The sequence below is a fragment of the Lactuca sativa genome, chromosome 7, assembly GCF_002870075.4.
Source record: "Lactuca sativa cultivar Salinas chromosome 7, Lsat_Salinas_v11, whole genome shotgun sequence".
Lineage (NCBI taxonomy): Eukaryota > Viridiplantae > Streptophyta > Magnoliopsida > Asterales > Asteraceae > Lactuca > Lactuca sativa.
This window is the reverse complement of record NC_056629.2, coordinates 188066706-188075834: the sequence shown is the minus strand read 5'-3', so window position 1 is coordinate 188075834 and position 9129 is coordinate 188066706. Positions and strand designations below refer to the sequence as shown.

At 34.6% G+C, this 9129-nt stretch overlaps 1 pseudogene; it reads left to right on the top strand.

Moving 5' to 3' along the window:
- The first annotated feature begins 868 nt into the window (after nt 1-868).
- Nucleotides 869-8903, top strand: LOC111921541 (ACT domain-containing protein ACR9-like; annotated as a pseudogene).
- The last annotated feature ends 226 nt before the right edge of the window (nt 8904-9129 follow it).

Below are 9129 nucleotides of genomic sequence, written 5' to 3'. Positions count from 1 at the left end.
CGGGGTTTCCACAGGTGGGTCGTTGAGGCATCCTTCTGTCATGGAACGGAAAGATGTTGAGTGCCTATTGTTCTTACGACTTTGTGATCCTATAGGCTAAGTGTATAACATGTACTTAAGTAATTTCACACATTGACAGAAAACATGGAAGTATAGCACATAGCAGATAACAACGCCATGATAAAACATAAAGCATTTTTATTAATACTAATAGGCTTGCTACATGAAAAGTTGCCAAAAAGGCATACAGTACATATAAAATCCGGCAGCATGATGACACTATGAGTAGTGTAATCACTTAAACATAGAGTTGATAGTACGTAGGGTGGTACGTGTTAGAAGGAGCAAATTATTAGTAGGAGATATGGTTGGTTTCACATATTGTGACACCTATATAGCAAGTAGTAGAGCAAGTCCTATCGGTAGTGCTGATGATGGCACTCAATCGTCGAGCTGACGTATCAGAAGTTCAACCAGTTCATTTGCCTCTTGGGTGATTACCTCAACCCTTTGCTCGGCTCGTACAGCCCTTGCTTCGGTCGTAAAGAGTTGACGCTTGAGATTTATTATTTCTTCCTCAAGAGAGCGTAAATGGTATGCATCACCCCTCTAAACCGTGTGTGGATCTGATGGGGCTTTCGATAGGTGGGGTTCATTGCACGCCTCCTCAACATCCTTTCCTTCATCTGACTCCCGGTCAGACTCGTCGTATTCATAATCAGTTACCACATACTCTCCCGGTTCCACTTCGGGTCCCACCTGTTGACCCATGGCAGGGCCCCCTTCGGGGTTTTCTTCAGGGTCCTCCTCAAGAACTCCTTGAGCCACTAGCGCTTGGTAGAAGTGTACCCCTTGCTGATCATCATCCATGGTGAATGCATGGGGCATGGGAACGAGACATGTTTTGATTACTCTCATAGTATTTTTCATTATTAGTGTTTGGATTCCCTAGAGTTATTGGAGAGTGGGTAGGCTTTTGGATTCATTTCCCGCTACAGTTACTCCCGAAAACATGTTGGTCATATTCTAAATAAATATAGTTGATCAGGCTATATTTATCCCTAATATGACTACATAACTGCCCAGGTTTAACCATAGTGTTCAATCTCCTCCAGAAGCTTTTATTAATTGTTGTTAGGTTATTATCGTAATATGCGCACACAAGTGTTGATTTTTTTTGTTTTGTTCAGAGTTGTTTAGTCCCATTGTGTTTATAGTTGCATATCATGTATGGTTAGACATGCTAGTTCACTATAAACATTGCTCTGATACCAACCTATCACACCCCGAACCAGATGGCGGAAACGTCCGGGGGCTTGTGTGACTAACAATTGAATAATCATCACAATGAATATAGATGAAACATAACACATTCATCACCCATATTACATAATACAACCAACATTGTTCACATCAAGTACATTGTTAAAATACGTAAATTCCAATTGTTCAAAGTACGATAAGTGACATTACATAAACAAAACCAAACACACTCGCATATCTTCCAGCTTAACGATTACCTGAGAATACAAGTTATTTTGAAAACGGTCAACATATATAATGTTGGTGAGTTCATAAGTATGGTTGAATAGAAATCTTGTATCTTTCGTAAAAACCCAGAAAATCCGATATTTTCTGTAAATTGTCTGACAATGATGTGTAAATCTAGTATAAATGCATGTATGAAATTTATAGTTATAACTTGTATGCATGTATTGTATCGTGAATAAGTGATAATTGTATATGACTATTTCTCCCAGAAAATCCGATATTTTCTGCCTTGGAAGAATTTCATATATACCCTTATTAAATGTTTAAATATCGTATTTACCCGACTTAAAATCTAAATATCATATTTACCCTTCCTAATGTTTTAAAATATCGTATTTGCCAAAATCTATTTTTTAAAAAGATTTTATTATTTAATAATCATTTTTTATAATTGAAATTTTTTAAAATAGAATAAATAATAAAATAGACAATAATACCCTTATCTAGACCCTAATACCCTTACCTTACCTGTTCAAAATCGTAAATCGTAGGAATCCTTTGAGATGAGGTTTCTGGTCGTCTTCATAGGATCGCCGGTTAAAAACATGGCTTTTATCTTGTTCCCTATTGTTTTTGCCTGCGTTTTATCTCGGTCAATAACCATCTCAAGCAATTACTTGATTCTTCTAAACCACCTCTAGTTTATCTGTTAAAGGTCATCCCTCTTGATCGAAAAAGGTTAATCCATGGTAACCACTACCACCATTTCGTCTTTTTCCCTTTCTTCTTCCTTCGAAAACTAAAATTGACATATAAAGATCCAATTTTATTGATGTTACACAAGTGATTTGTGAACTCGAGCTCACAATTCAAAAGCTTGAAAGTAATGAAAAACCCATATAACAAGGTCTTGGATCTCTTCTTTGTCACTGATCACTTGTAAGCCCTTTTGAAATATTGTATATAAGCTATTAATTTGAGTTAGCAGGACCTGGATATGAGAGCCAAAAAGGGTTTACTTCTATTTCAGAAGAAATTGTTGATGAATTGTTTAGTTGTCAGCTTGCCACCAAGTAAGATGATCGTTCATAAGCTCTTAGCAGACATATTGGATGTTAAAAGTTGTTATTACTGTTGATAATTTAACAAACCCATCTGATACTTTTGCTTCAAATGCAATGCCTTGATCAGAAAGCTCTCACAATTTAAAGATCTCCAAATACTGCAATATCAAGGTGTATATACTCAAATTGACTTCATAATACTATTTTATTTTGTTTGATGTTTGAAATGAATAGGTTATCTTGTTTTTATTCAGATAGCATATGGAAGAATTTCTAATAGTGTGAAAGGGTACCGAAGCTTGGACTTGTTTATACAGAAAGATGATGGAACAAAATAATGGATACTGAAAACCAAGTTGCTTTATGTTCACGTCTTAAAGAAGAGATACTACATCCATTAAGAGTCATCATCACAAACTGGGGCCCAGATGATACAGAACTTTTGCTTGCAAATCCTTCTGATTACCTGATGCATGATGCGTGTAATTTTAAGAAGGAAGATGCGGCAACAAGGGGATTAGGAGGATGTGCTGAGATCGTAAGTAGTAGGATGTTATGAAAGTAAATTAACATGTGTGATCTGAGATGTATTGGAATTTAGAAGCAAAAGGGTATTATTATCCATTTCATATGTATTTTCAATTATAAGGACTTAAGACTATGAAAAAAAATATAAATCAATAAAAATTATCAAAAAAATAGATTTATGTATATATGATATTTAAAAATATTAAGAAGGGAAAATCTGATATTTAGATATTAGGCCAGGCAAATATGATATTTTGACATTTAATAAGGGCATATACGAAATTCTACCTTATGCCTTAATGTCTAGGTTCTTGACTCGTTGATTAAGTGTTTTCGTGTTGACACAGTTAAAGAATTAATCTTCTATGTGTTTAAGTGTTGTTGAATCCCTACATGAGCCTTTATAACCATACATGATAAAGACTAAGTCGCCCGTCTTGGCATTTTCCAAACGCCGGTATTGCTCAAGATTTTGTTACCCTAGACTAGCCGAGTCTAACTGTAGCGAATAGCTCAGGTGTGGGGAGTCACCCCGTATAGATCTATACACAAACTCTCGCTTTCCCTCCAGGAAACTCTGGTTATAACTACAGGCTACGATTGTACACTCAAAGGTGCCAACCGACAAGTCTCACTAGATACTCAACCTTTCCCATTCGATGTGTTTTTCTTTCCCATGTTTAATGTTTTACGCATAGGTTATAGATTTCCCATTCCAAAGGTAAGTATCCAAATTCATAAACTACGTAGAGGTATATTTACTATCTACAAAGTATGTGAATTTTCATTACAAGCCCAATTAACATGTAAATGGGCCACAATGGTCCAATAACATAATAAAAGGGTAATTTAGGCCCAATAGGCATGAAAATGGGCCAGAAAGGCCCAATAAACATGTAACCCATAAATTAGGCCCAAATTAACATGTAGGTGGGTCGTAAGGCTCACTAAACATGTCATGGAAAACATTGGGCTCAATATACACTTAGTTGGGCCCTTAGGGCCCAACGGCCAGGTATCATGAACATTAAGCCCAAAAATTGATTATTAACATATTCCGTTCGTTCATTTTGTTTCGTTGTTTGTATAGCTCAAAGTTTACCAAGTCGACGTTAAGAAGCTTTCTGTTTGTAAAAAAAATGACATTTTTGTCCAATGATCCTCAAATTTTTAGTTAAGGCCCAAAGTTTTGTAAAGATGACACTTTAGTCCATAACTTATAAAAAGTTGCAGTTTTGTCCCCAATGTCTAAAAACTTACGGTTTTAGCCCAAAAAGTTATATTTTCACATTTAGGAACTTGTTTTGCAGAAAAGTGGTTTATTTACATTTATGACTCCAAATTTGGCCATATAACATTTTTAAACCTTAAAACTTCATGTTTTTCGCAAATTAGGCCCTAAGGCCGTGAGGCCCAAAAGTTTGGCCCAATAAGCTTAAATTTTCATTTTTGACCCTTGTAAAAGTATGTTTAGCATAAAAATATATTTTTATACATATAGGGCCTGTTTGGCCCCTATAAAAATATAAATGTCACTTTTTACCCTTATCTTTTGTTTTCTTGAAAATTTTGACCCTTAATCAAGTTTTTTTGTTGGAACTTTTTGTATCTCAAACATGTAATCATTTTTGGTTTGGTAATGTGATGTTTATAATGTAATAGTTCATAGATCTTTCCTAGATAATACTTAAATTTCAAGATTTGCTAAGATCAACCCATTATTACCAAATAAACCAAGTATTCACACAAAACATGCATCTAACACATAGATCTACACATTTTACTTGTATTCTCCGCCGAAAACAAGTAAAAACCGAAAATAGGGGGTATGAACTCACCTTTTCTGGATGTTTCGGTTTTGAAGAAGAAATGGAGAAGATTTTGGTCCTAGCAGGCTTTCTTGAGTGGATTTCAAACTTATGGAGTTCAAGAAGTGATGATTGCCTTGTGAAAACCTCCTTGAATCATAAGCAAATTTCGAGATTTTGGAAGAAGGTGTAGGATGATCTTTGAGAGTGTTTGAGAGAGTTTAGTGTATTGTGTGTGTGTGTGTTTGTTTGTCTTCGGCTGAGAGTAGAAGAGGAGAGGGGAGAGAGATGGTGAAAGGACTAGCATGGATACATGATGGTTTAAAGCCTAGATGTATGTTGGATTTTTATGGAGGTGGCACTCCAAAGTCAACTCCGTTTCCTTTTTTTACTCATGGGCCGATGGTGTTGGGCTAGGGGAATGGGTAGGGTAGTTTGGGTCCAATTCTTGCCTTGGTTCGAAACTATAAGGCCCAATCATTATTTTTCGGTCCAATGGGCTCCATAGATGGGTTATGGCCCAAATAGATTAAAAGAGAGGGACTTATGGTTCACTAAGGTTAATTGGATTAGTTATGGCCCAATAAGGCCCATTAGGGTTAGAATGAATCATTCTAGACCCAAGTGGTCCAAAATGTTTTAGATTTATGAATTCGGTCCAATTAGGGCTTCTATGTCCCATGAGGTTGAATTGGGTACTTATTGGTCCATTAGGCCCAATATGAAACTCTTAGTCAACCATGGACTTAAGCCATGGATCTTAGGGCTTTAGACTCTTTGATGAACATGAATGGTAAATCTAAAGATTCATTAAGTGAGATTTACTTAGAATATAAGTTTTACAATAGTTGAATGGTTACATAGGAATAGAATTTCCTAGCTAAAATGCCAATTGTGACAAATTACTGTAAAAATACGCTTCGAAAGTGGTTTCACGACCCCACTTCAAACTATTTTTATGTTTTCGGGGGAAGATATATGCTCGTCATAAAAAGTATACTCGGTATTATATGAAAACAAAAAATGTAGTTTTTATAAGGAACCGAAAAGGGCTATTGATTGTTTTATAATTATAAACCGCTTAATATGTTGTTTATCATTATTATACAACGATATGGAACTATTGGTAGGTTTTACGTTGGTTAAAACCCGGTATTGATCTATATACAGTAGTTATACTGTGTACACGGTCTAGTAACTTGAGGTTTTAGACACATATATGCTTTCACTGTTGGAACCTTTAAATCTCAAAAATTCTACATAAGGTATTCAAATCATCAACTAAGCCTAGAAAATCTCAGTAAAATCTTGACCTGTAACCGCTAATCCCGTGTGATTGAGGAAGCTGTGTATAGATATATACGGGTTAACACTCCCAACCGTAGTTGCTAGCTACAACCCAACGGTTTACGAAACACATCGGGTGACAAACTGTCCAGATATTCTTGTTTTGTTGTCTAATGTTGATGAATCATACGAAACGTATGAACTGGTGAGACACTTTCAGCACCAAAAACAAAGGTCTTGAGCATCATGGAGCAATTGTTGTAGACTCATGTAGTGCCTATTACACTGTAGAATATTATACTTGTCCAATATAAAGTATAAATATTAGGTATAAGTACCACAAAAACTTATACGTAGAGTGCTTGAATTATTGTAGGTATAGAACTTATACAATAAGTAAACAATTATACCTAGTACGCACACAATACTGTGGAACAACATATAAGTTGGTAGAAACTTATAAACTATATACTTTGATCACAAAAAACATTTTGGAACTAATGAAACAACTGTGTACTTATTAAACATATTTTATTGAAGTACACAAAGTCAAAACCACTGAACTCACCGACTATATGTTAATGTATCTTGAAAATACATATATTTTCAGGAACGTAAAAGCGAGAATATCATGAAGGTATGGAAGTTTTAGTTATCAACTACTTTAGTTATTATGAGACATATATATATATATATATATATATATATATATATATATATATATATATATATATATATCATTTTTTTTGGATTTAATGATATACTAGAAGGATAAGAACGATTTAACTCATGTTTAATATTAATAAATGTATGTATTTTTGTATTGTTCATTATACGTTTGATAAATGTGATCCAAAGATAAAGTCGCACAGCCCGACGTTTTCGCCACCGTTCGGGGGTGTGACATAATGAAATCTCTATCATCAAATAATATTAAGAGGAACCAACTTTGAGTAAAAATATGAAACCCCAATCTTTAAATCTGATTAGTCTCCAAAAACCGATCACGTTCATAATCTCTCCCTCGACTGTTGAACCGAAGAGTTCAATATCGGATCATACAAAGGCTTCAACATTTTGAACTCAATCATAACGCACCAAATAATCTCTAATGAATAACCTGCTGAAAATGTGAAACATCCTAAAGTAAAGTATGAATAATAACTAAAATGGATTTGAAGAAAGGTCTAGCAATGCCAAACATTTGATCGGGAATGATAAAAAACTAATGCCACGTTGCATCACCAAAAGAATCTTCGTCTTCAAAGTATCATAAATCCAAACTCGAATAATCATAAAATTTGATCTGGATGTAACACAAATAAGACATCCAGAAGAACATAGTTTGGAAGTACATAATATGAATCCGGAGAACATCTACCAATACCAAAAATTTGATATGTGAAGACTAAAAATCCGTGTCACATAACATTACCAAATAAATCTTCGTCTTCAAATGTCTTTAAAATCCAAACACCAATAATTATGTCACACCATGAAATCGAGCAAAAGAATATGCCGGATATGATGGAGCATCACAAGCCCCCCTTTGATGTGAGCATCTACCCATAAAAACTAGAATATTATTTTCGAGGCATGAGTAGACTTGGTGGTGTATTGTTGAACTGAACAAACATTGAAAATTATATCTGATAAACCAGATAAATTGCTTTTGAGAAGAATCTTAATGCTAAACCGAAGTGATGCTGACAATGAAAATGCGAACCCGAAATTTCGAAGCACGACCATTGATTTGTCAATCAAGGTCGGAAAAGACTGCTCTAGATCTTTATTCTGAAAATCTTTGGTCCAAAGGTGGTCAAAGACCTTATTTAAATAGTTTGAAGGAAATAAAATGCAAACCTCGGAAAGATACAAATGTTGGAAAACGTTGGTGATTAGACACATTTCCGAATAATTATGTGGATCCGAATCTTTAAAGAACATAAATTTGAGGATGCAAATGCGAATTGTTTGGTAGAAAGAAGAACACAAAAAATAATAATCTTTGAAACATTTGTGTCTTCACTTTAAATCAGTAAGAATAACAGAGTGTGAAACCATAAGACTAAAATTGGTATTAAGAATAATAATTGGTTTTAATAAATAAAAAAAAGTTAAATGTTAAAATAAAAGAAAAAAAATTAATGGATTTTGAAGAAAAAAAAAATTGTTAGGACAGACATGGCCCATGGTTTGGATAAGGAATTGTTTGGATGGGTCCAAGATGTGAATCCAGTTGCTCGGATCTCGGATTTAATCTAGGAAATGAGATCCAAAAAAAAAATGGATCCACCTTTAAATTAAATGTAACAATTCCATATATGAATACACGAATCTATGATACACACGACACGATACGAATACATCTTAAAAATTAAAATAAAGTTTATTTTTTATTATATAATCGTTTCAAGTCAAATTTGTGGCCGATACCTTCATCAAATGAATACACAAATTGACAAATTTACAGGTCATACTTTATATCCAAATTAGTTTAAAAGGGTGGGATGACGTAGGATGCATGGTATCTTGGAATGAGCTGGCATATGCACAAAAGACAAAAGAAGGGCAATGGGAATATAGGAGACAAAAGCTGCAGGTGGTTGAAAGACGGATATCCGGCTGCCTAGCGGACGTGTCCTTTCATATCGTTTCCCAAAGGAAGAAAAACCGTTTACAAAAAATAGCGGACGTGTCTTTTGGAGCATGGTCGTCACATTGACGAGAGGGAGAAAATGAAGCAGGGCGTCAAGAATCCTGTCCCCCACTCTCATACAGTAACAATAGCTAATTTTTTTTTTTTATTTTTTTTTTTATAAGTGTCCATAGTTGTTGAAATGTTATTTTCGAGTATTTGATTGTTAGCCTTAGGATATTTGGAAGAACTCGTAGATCTGAGATTATTTTCGAGTATATAATAGTTGTTGAAAGGTTATTTTTCGAGTATT